Raw genomic sequence first — 10,826 nt, forward strand, 5'->3', positions numbered from 1 at the left:
TTATCTCCCAGTGGAGAAATTTAATTGTTACATCAGCTCAAATAGTCAAAGGAAAAGAATGTCCCGAAGGAAGAAAAAGGTGCATGGAATATATACAGTGAGTCCACATATGACAGCTGAGAGCTTTTTTTCTTTCTTTTTTTGTTATTGCACTGGGCGTCAAATATAGCGATACAAGTTGTTGCACAGGATATCGAATAGTGATTGTTTCAGCATTGTAGAGTCTGGTTGCAGCTGGGATGAATGACCTGCAGTAGCATTCCTTTTTACAAACAGGGTGTAAAAGTCTTTTACTAAAGGAGCTGCTTAGCTCCTATATGGGTGCAGAGGGTGGAAGGTGTTGTCCATGATGGATGTAAGCTTGGGCAGCACCCTCCTCTCAGCCACCTCCTCCACAAAGTCCAGAGTGCAGCCTAGGACAGAAGCGGCCCTTCTCACTAGTTTGTTCAGTCTCTTTCTGTCCCATTCTGCCCAGCAGAAAACAGCGTAGAGGAGGGTAGATGCCACAATAGCGTTATAGAAAGTTTTAAGCAGGGGCCTGCTTACTCCAAAGGACCTCAGCCTACTCAGGAGGTGGAGGCGGCTCTGGCCCTTCTTATACAGGGCGTCTGTGTTCTTCTCCTGAAGTCGATCAGCACCTCTTTGGTCTTACTGACGTTAAGACACAGGTGGTTCTTCTCACACAAGTCCACTAAGTTCATGATGACCACTCGATACTCCAGCTCGTTCTACTCAGAAACACGGCCTAGAATGGCTGAGTCATCGGAGAACTTGTTAAGATGGCAGTTGTCTGTGTTGCAGGTGAAGGCAGACAGAAACAGAACGGTGTCCTGGGAGGCCCTGGTACTGCAGACTATTACCTCTGACTGACAGCCGTGCAGCCTCACGTATTGAGGGATTTCAGGAGGTAGTTGTTGGTCTAGGCAGCAAGATGCCTGTCCACTCCAGTGTCCTCTAGCTTCCCCCTCAGCAGCTCTGGTCTTATGGCGTCAAAAGCACTGGAAAAGTCAAAGAACATGACTCCCACTGCACTCCCGGTGGTCTCCAGGTGGGTGAGCACCTGCAGCAGCAGGTAGATGACGACGCTCTCCACTCCAATGTCAGATCGCAACCGTCATTTGGGCTAAAATTAAGTGTAGTATCTCTTCTTATAAGTTAAATATTTGATATGTCCCCTATCCGGGGACCATATATTAAAATGCTTTTTGGAACAGGGAGATGTAACAAGGCCCTACTCTGTTCACCCACACGTCAACCTGGTAATGCAGCATTTCTGGGAATGATGCACTTCTTAGACATAGACTTAGACAGACTTTATTGTCATTTTGTAGAAACAGAATGTCTACAAAACAAAATTTTGTTCTGTACAGCTCTCAAGACATTTCCATTTCTAAAGTACAGCAGTGATAAAAACTTCACTTAAAGTGGCTTGCTCGCTCAGGTGGTAAGACACCCGTCCTGCAAACAGGAAGCCTGGGTTTGTGTCTTGGCTGGGGGAATAAGCTGCAAGTGTGTCCTTAGGCAAGACTCTTCACGCTTTAGGGAATAGTGGCCTATTGGTTAGGGCATTGTGTTTGGAAATCCCACCCTCTGCCCTGAGTGGGTGTTGATGAGAGTGGCATTGAGGGGGAAGCCTGATGGAGGCACCACCTCCCAGTGATCAGTTCGATTAGTTCTCATACCTGTGTTGATTGGCATGATTTTATATTAGTTTCATCTTATATGGTCATAACATAAGATATTTATTGATTTTTGTTACCCTAGTTCAGGTGAACCAACAGAAGTCTTTCTAAGACCCCCATGATGTGGGATGTCAGGGCATCAAGTCTCTAGTTGTTGAGGATAGTTGGCTGAGTTTTCTTTGGTGCTGGAACAAGGCAGGTACTGTCCGCATCACTGGTCTCCACTAGCCAGGCTATGGTTAAAGAGGTGCTGTTAAATCCCACAGAGCTGCTCTGCACAGGCCTTCAGGACTCTGGTGCTGACACCATCTGGACCTGGTGACTTATTATTACTCAATCTATCAAGTTGCCTCTTCAGTTGACTTCTAGAGACAGACAGGTGAACATGGAGGGAGCAGCAACATCTGATTTGGCCAACAACAAACTCACAGCAGGAGAAACAACAACAGAGGTGGAAGATGAAACATTGGAGGTTTAACAGAGAAGCATTGGATCAAAGGAGGGTGAGATGTCCATTTGATTGAGGGCAAAAGTGGAGTATGTTGAGTTTCTTCTTGAACTCAATGGAATAATTATTCAGTTCACTGGCTCTGTCCAGACTTACATCTGTCTGATCATCCTTCTCCTTGAAGCCTATGATCTTCTTCTTCCCTGACCAAACATCTTTGATGTTCGATCTTGCTTTCCAACCCTTTTCCTGTATGCCTGCTTGCTTACCCTCATCTTGACTTGAAGTCGCTTTGGAATGCTCCTCCATAAATCCCTTTCTCCCTTCCTAATGGCTTGTTTTTTTTCTTGTTAAGCAGTTCCTTCATATCTCTTCTGATCCAGGGTTAATTATTTGGGAAGCATTTCACTGTTCTGGATGGTGTTGGAAGCACAGAAGTTTATGTAATAGTCACACACTTGCATCGTCCTCTCCATGGGGCTGACACAGTTTTGTTTAAATTCATCGCACTTTGTTTCCTTCTTTTATATTTGAATCATAATTATTTAATACATATTTAATCCCATATGAAATGTGTTAATTTCTCTTTTTCCTCCATTACAACGACATTCACCTTGAGTGGAAGTGTATGAATAAAAGTACTTCTGGATCTTTTTTTTTTGTAAAAGTATAGTTTTTGCCATGGAAACTATGGACATTCATGCAATTAATCTTGATTAAATGTCAAAATTTATTTATTTATATGTCTACTTTAAATTAACCATGATGTGAAATGCCAAAGTAGACATTTTTTAATAATTAGTATGTGTTCTATGATGACATCTTTTATGGTAGGCATCGCAAGGCATTTGTGTTTAGGGAATCAAAATGGCTAGCACATCCTTGCTCATAGCATTGCATTATGAAATAACTGAGTATATGACCTCAGGAGCATTTGTTTACAAAATTAATTAATTTCTAATTATCTGTACACATGAGAGACGTTTGCCCAACTAACCTTGATGCAAACTGTCCAAAATAAATTTTTAACCTAATGGTTTTTTCAAGATTTTACATTTTGAATTCTTTATTCCTTCCTTCTTTATTGTTTAATCTCGATATAAGACTTTCAAATATCTGAAATATTTTTTATTCAAATCGTATTTCTAGATTCAGTCAGCAGTATTACTTGTTATATTTCAAATGTTAGAGAAAAACTGTATTTATTTAAGGGAAATCTTTAAATCCCTTGCAGTTTAGGCAGCAGTATTACATTTTATTTATTATTATGTATATATTTTCTATTTTTTTTTAACTACATTAGAGTTCAACTTGTCTCCAGTAGGTGCTTCATGACGGGATGCAGTTATTTGCATCAATTTCCTAACTTTTCTTGTAAAGTGTGGAATTAAAGGACTTATGATATATTTCCTGAATATACTTCTAGGACACTAGATATTGACAAATACAGGTTTTTAAGGCCGATACCGATTATTTTGACATTTTTGGCCTGATTCTTGAAATCAATATTGTTTTTCTTCCTACTTTTAGAAGATATCAACAACAATAATATAACCTAAACAGTAAAAAATTAATTTCAAGAATATAGTAACCCTGGCTGTATTTTAGGTAACTGTGCTGTAATACTCTAGAGACTTTTAAGTATGAAAACTAAAGAATGGCTATAATACTAATTAACTGATAAACCTATATAGATCTAAACATCAGTTGTTAAATGAGCTTTTAACATCACTTAAACACAGTGTTAAAAATATTGCTAGTTTTTCACCATCAACACTCACGCTTCACAATAGTTGCCTGTTCATACTGCTGTGGTTCAGTTTGATGACTTTTAGATCTGATGTACAGATTAAATTGTATCTTTTTTGTTTAAAGGCATCACTTATAAAAAACAAAAAAAATTGCCTAAACTAGTATGCATGATGGTATGAGCTCATGATATGACCTGACCTGATTCAACCATTTTATTGGAGCCCCCTGAGGCCACACACAGACATATATTATACAAGAATAGAAAGAATTTGTGATAAAATGTATTCCAACTCTACATATTTTACTTCTGTTAGTCAAAGATACAACAAGAACACAGCTGGCACTTTTGGGTTCTTACTAAGAGGCACCATCATCTATTATATATCATAGCTTTACACCTGAGGGTATCTGACTTGTTTCTACGGTTAATAAATATTTGAAGGTTTATATGTAGGTCTCATTCATTCCCACATCCGACTATTTTAGTATACAATTTGTAATCCCCGTTTAAGTCTAATTAAGTGCAATGATAAGCATTGCACCTCAGTGATAAAATGAATTTAATACAATTCAGTTAAACATACCCCCATATCACTACATACATCATCTCAAGAAATCTTTTAAAGTTGGTTAATTCAAATAATCCACACAGACTTGTTAAAATGTTTTCTGTCCTAGTAAACCCAATAGGTTGCATCTTGACATTAACCTTGCATCAACCCTTTGTCTCTACCATGCATGTAGAGACATTGGAAAGGAAAACTCTCTTTCAGCTAAAAGAAACTTCCTCCAAAGCCATTTTGAGAAAAAATAACATACATACTAAATACATAGAAGTATTCATCCACGATAAAATCCAGAGAATGGTAAAAAAGTCGATGGCAGTACTCACTCATTCAGTAGCTTTATTGAGGAAAGAAACACCACAAAATATATACGCTTTCACTCAGTTGTCTCAAGTTTATATGATGAAAATGAACTGCATAATCTATAGAAGGAGAAGCTTTAAAATAACCTACAGAAATACCTTGGAATCACATTTACGTAAAAAACAAAGGAGCTGGTTGGATCTCCTCCAGAGCAGACCCACCACACTGACACCTCAGATCATCTTGAAAACTGATTCTGAGGCAGTGGACTTTTAAGAGTATCTGGGTGTTCACTTTAACAAAAAACTGGCGTCGAGTAAGAGTGTTACTGAATATTGGGCTAACAACATATGTGCAGCTGAGTAGAAACAAGTGCATATGCTCATTGGAAGGCCAGCTCAGTCCTTGGATACCCCCGGACACAGTGCAGGTGTTTGGAGACATAAGGACTGTAAGGAAAATAACATCACTGTTGGACAATGTCTCTGACCTCATGCATTAAGCTTATTTAGTGACAGAGTTTTACATCTGGGAGGTGTTTCTGTGCTGGTCTGCAGCACAGCTTATTTTTTTAAATGTTATTTTTATAACTTTTAGTTCTATGTGTTTTATTCAACTGTCACATGCACATTGCCCTGTTCTGGGACAATAAAGTGTCAGGATTTGTTGTGGCTTGAGGACCCAAAAGCAGAGGCAGGGAGGCAAAGGTGAATTTCTTGTGGATTTAATGATGAGTTAAGTGAATGCAGAAGCAGGTTATCCAGAATCCAAATATGAAAAAGAAAGTTCAAACAAACAGGAAACCAGGGATCAAAAATCCAAAAATGAAAACAAAGGCCAAACTAACAGTAAACCATGGAGACATCAGAGGGATAACAATCACAAGGAGGAAGGCTCAGAGGCTCAGAGAGACAGAGCAAAGCAAAACTGAGCATCCAAAAGAAAAACATAACAGAACAAGAACTCTAACATAAAGGTGATCTTACTATGTTTTTTATATTTCATTTCTTTTATTGGTTCAATGTTCTTTTTTTCACTAAAACAGAATGGTTTGTGCAAAGGTTTTATTATTTACAGGTCAAAATAAACCAAAAATTTGTTTTGTCCAACATCACAGAATCTACTAACAATGCTGATTAAATATCGGCCTACTAACATATAGTAGTTATTTACAAACAGAGTTAAATACTCAGATTTTCAGATTAGTAGGTTAACTAATAATACCAACAGCATTAAATTCTTTAAAAACAATAAAATAATGACTGATTTATTTATACACAAATGATCAGAAATGCTAGTTAAATACTGCAGCCATGTTGGATTTTTTTGTCCAAGTCGGTGAGGGGACTTCAGTTTTGACACTTGGGTTTCTAAAGTCATCTTCTAGACATCAGCTGACAGGTGTATAAAAAACATGTTCAAAAGGTGAATAACAATGTACCATTCATTCAACTACAGCTGATTTTAGCTTAGAAAACTTCTTGACTAATACATGTTTTTATGCTTACAGTTTGAAGGTTGTGATTGAAGAAACTCTGTCTATTCTTGTATCTGAGGAGGTATTACTTAACTAACTTAAAGGCAGCAAAAAACATTCAAGAGTGCAGAAATAAGCAATTGTCAATTGAGAATGACAGTAGATTTTGTTTTAATCTCAGACATTTAAAGCCTCCTTTTTTCATGTGCTCAGTTTTCCAACTATATTTTGATATTTACATCTTTTACAAGAAGGATCCATATTTAATCTGTTTTTTGGCTATAAAAATATCTAGATATTCTTGATAATATTGACTAAAGCTTGTTTCTAGGGTTGTAAACAATAATTAGTATAAAGATTTGAAGGATTTGCTTCCTCAAAACTTAACAAGATGGCACAGGAGGTTTAATAAGCAGGTTACTTGTTTGCTGAAAAAAACAAAATACAAATTCTCTGGCAACAAGACATTGTTATTTCACAGTCCACTCCTAACTGTCACCCCCTTTAACTTTTCCTCCAGCTCTGATTCCTCTATTCCTTCCATAACTACACCGCTCTCTTTTTCTGTCCCTATGTTTATCCTTTTATCTTGACCCGCATCTGTTATTTGTTTTCCTCGTTTCCCAGTTTCTTCTTTCAGCATGCTTTCCCTCTTCATCTCTTCTTCTCTACCCATCTTCACTTCCTTCATTATAAAGCTAAGAGGATTTGGTGCTGTCTGTGTGTGTGCGTGTATGTGTGTGTGTCCCTAGACCCAATTAACCCCCATGAATCTCTTCTCTCAGCCGAGTTGTTGAACAAAATAGGAGATGTTCCTAATAACAGCTTTGTGTGTGATGTTTTCATCCATGCAAAGGGATGGCTAAATTTTTAAAGATGACTAGAACTGTGTCGGATTTTTGCTCTTCATCACACAAGCACAGCTGAAACCTGGTCTAAACAAGAGCTGCGTGTATTTTCAGACCTGGTTTTTATAAGCACTGGAGCATGACGCGCTTTTTCATTTGTATATTAGAGAAGCAACAGCAACAAAGACATTTATAGGATGGTTTCAGCTCTTCCCACAAGGATGCATATGTTCAATCTGATTCTCAAGTGATCAAGTCAAAGTACTGAGAACATGGCAGTTATTACTAGTAAACATGCCTTTTCTTGTAGACATAGATAACTCAGTAGTTTTCCAGTAACATTAAAAATAGATTTCTGGTCAAATACTTTAACTGTGAATGTTGTATTTTGGATACATGGTTTACATCTTAGGTTTTGAAAAGATTATTTTACTTGAAAGGGTTTTTTTAGGCTGTTTTCTGGCAAAATATAAATTAGCAACTGATATCTCTCCAGTAGCGCTGCTCAGTGAAGCAGTGGGTAGCACTGCTGCCTTGCAGCAAGAAGGTTCTGGGTTCAATTCCCGGCCCAGGGTCTTTCTGCATGGAGTTTGTATATTCTCCCTGAGCATGAGTGGGTTCTCGCCGGGTACTCCGGCTTCCTCCCACAGTCCAAAAACATGACTGATTTAATTAATTAATTGGCTTCTCTAAATTGTCCTTAGGTGTGAGTGTGTGGGTTGCTCTGCAATGGACTGGCAACCTGTCCAGGGTGTACCCTGCCTCTTGCCCATTGACTGCTGGAGATAGGCACCAGCACCCCTTGCAACCCCACTTGGGACAAGCGTGTCAGATAATGGATGGATGGATCTCGCCAGTATTAGGCATTTCATTGCCTTGCTGTCAAATTCAGAATACAAAATAAAAATCCTCATTCTTACATATAAAGCTTTTAATGAATGGTAAAAAATTGTAATTGGTCTATACTTTTATTGACGATAAAAGAGGTAATTGTAATCAGTTATTACTAATTTGTGCACATTCACACACTGATGGCGGCAAGCTACATTGTAGCCACAGCCGCTCTGCGGCGGACTGACAGAAGCCAAGATGCCACTGGGCAGTGTGACCAATGACAGAAGGCTTGTCAGGTTAAATGTTTTTATACAAAGCAGGTTTTATATTTTGTTATGATCAAAATCTTCCAATTCACAATTTTTTCCAGTTACTGTCTGCTTTTTGGGCCTGTTTGAACCTCACAACCACTGTGGCACCGTGCGTGTATAATCTTCCTTTTTTCAACTTGTTTTTATTCATTAGGCAACGCAAGGCAAGGCACATTTATTTGTATAGCACAATTCAGTACAAAGACAATGCAAAGTGCTTAACATGATTAAAATATAGTAAAATAAAACAGAGCATAGTAAAATATAACATTACATTGTGATCAAACAAATCATAAGATTTATTGATTTTATCTTGTTTTACAGTGTTAGGGTTTATTATTTATACATCATGTGCACTGTTAATTTGTTTGTCAGATTAGACAGAGCAGAAGGCCTTCCTTCACATTGTGGATATCACGGTGTGTACGGAGGTCATCTAATCAAGACAGCCTTTGTGTCTCTAAGAGTACAAAGGATATGGGCACATCTTGGAGCCGGTCTGATAGGAGAGCTGCTGTATCTGTAACCCTGAGACAGAGAGGCAACCTGCATGGAGTTCAAGACATGGATGGCGTGTCAGTTTCTGATACGGACAGCTAAGCATCCACATGATGCAACACATAGACTCACAAGGTATAAGAAGCAGGTGATGACCTTCATCGGGGCTCAAACTTTGCCGGACGCTTGCGGACGTGATTTTTGAGACCACAGCTGTGCATAGCTCGAAGCATTTTTCTCTGTCCTGTAACGACCTGATCTAGAATAAACTCTGTTACTTTTTTACTCCTGTTTTTATAGTCCTTTTTTATATGGTTTTAACGAGTTTGAGTTAAGAGTAGTAAATAACTTGCTCCCAGGAAAAGAACCGTGTGAGGAGGCCCCGGGGCGTTACAGCCTTTACTTTGAAGGGGACAAATCCTTCTCACTTTAACAAATTGGTGTTTCCGCCCGTGACCTGGAAGCAGGACAACAGAGCCACCGACGGAAAAAGCTCCACAGCCTGCGGCCGAAACAACTGATAAGGTGAGGAGATTCCTTATTACAAAATATCTCCAGTGTTTTTACTGTTAAAACACTTTGGCTGTGTTGTGATTTTCTGAAGTGAGCTGAAGCTTTTTATGCAAAAGAGGACAGAGAAATTGCTCAGAGTGATTTTAGTTTTTGTTTTTGCGGTTTTTGTTTTGTTGTATTTGTTGGTTTTTAATTTTTTTACATTGCGAACGTGTACACATAAAAAAAAAAAAAAGAAAAAAAAGGAGAGAGAGAGAGAAAGAAAGTCGTGCGTTCTGCTGTGGGTAGCGGTTGAAAGTCCGACTGAAGGCGACTGCGCAAACGTCTTCAAGAACTATACTGCTCACTAGGATAAGTTGGTTGGAAAGCCCAACGGTTTCTGCATGCAGAAAGGGACGGTGATTTTATTCCCGGTCTGCCTGCAGACACGAAAGATGCACTTCTGAAAACAGACGCACAGACAGAAACCAGTCACATAGCCGGCTGGAGTTTGCCAGTATACCTCCCATAAGGACATTTACGAAAAACCGAGACTGGAAATAAGCGAGCGGGTCAGGTTGAAACGGACCTTTTGAGGTGTTTTTCTCTTTCCTTCTCTTCTCTTATAAAAGGAAAAGAGAGAGACGATAAAATGATATTCCTCATAAAACTAGAAGAGACTGATGCCCGGATTAGGTAACTTGTTTGTCTAATCCTAAAAGTTGGTGGAGTGAACTAGGCGGAACTATATCTAAATCTTTTCTTTTCTCTAAATTTCCTTTCTTTTTTCCTTTTCACTGACGGACACACTTCCTTGACGGACACAGTTGTTGACGAATGCGCTTCCTTAGCAGAAAAGCGGCTCACTGAAGTTTATAGGTAAAAAGTTTAAAGCACCGAGGGATCTCACGTAAGACGTCGAGGTCTGATTTTATACACTGTGTGAACGGAAGGTGTGAAAGATGGATGCATGTGGACTAGAAATTGAATCCAGAAACACCTCGTTAAAAGCGAGTCTGGATAAAGGGAGAAATATGATCATGGCGAGTTATCCATTGAAGGATGCAGAACACCACATTAGAAAATTTGATGAATGGGTTGAAAAAATGAGAGAAGATGGAATGTTTGGGGAATTAGAGGGGCCCCCTCCAAACACTTCACAACATGGTTTTTATTTGGATACACTAAAAAATAGATTGTCACAAGCTCGCGAAAAAAATGGCTGGTGCTGGTGTGTTCGGACGAGACAAACACCAGAAGGTAGAAACAAAACTTTTGGATTTGATTAGACAAACCAAGTTCAATTTTAGTAACTATTTTTCTGACAAGGACCCTGAACAGGAACAGGTGGAGCAAAACGGGGCTCAGGGAGGTGAGCAGGCATTCGACACTTCAGAGGGTAAGAAAAACCTTTCATGAGTACATCTAATATTGCATAAATTGTGAAATAAGGCCTACAGAGGAAGAATTGGGACAAGAGGTACGAAAGGAGTTTCAGATGCAAGATTTAATAGAGGAGGCGGTAAATAAAGCATTTCAGCGAATGTCAACAATTGATAGCATGGGCACAGAACATGAAGGGCACAGTCTAGGGGCAGCTGACAGTCTGTGAGGG

The 10,826-nt window shown here is 38.9% G+C and overlaps 1 long non-coding RNA gene and 1 other non-coding gene across 2 annotated transcripts; both read left to right on the forward strand.

Moving 5' to 3' along the window:
* The first annotated feature begins 1,110 nt into the window (after positions 1 to 1,110).
* LOC119779686 lies at positions 1,111 to 1,293 on the forward strand. Its single transcript, XR_005280265.1, has one exon. It is a non-coding gene; the product is annotated as a U2 spliceosomal RNA (small nuclear RNA).
* Positions 1,294 to 9,022: 7,729 nt separating this feature from the next.
* Positions 9,023 to 10,318, forward strand: LOC119779651. The gene is made up of 2 exons (XR_005280258.1): positions 9,023 to 9,244; positions 10,039 to 10,318. It is a non-coding gene; the product is annotated as an uncharacterized LOC119779651 (long non-coding RNA).
* Positions 10,319 to 10,826: the final 508 nt, after the last annotated feature.

This window comes from Cyprinodon tularosa, unplaced genomic scaffold, assembly GCF_016077235.1.
Source record: "Cyprinodon tularosa strain WSP-4 unplaced genomic scaffold, ASM1607723v1 ctg15, whole genome shotgun sequence".
Classification (NCBI taxonomy): Eukaryota; Metazoa; Chordata; class Actinopteri; order Cyprinodontiformes; family Cyprinodontidae; genus Cyprinodon; species Cyprinodon tularosa.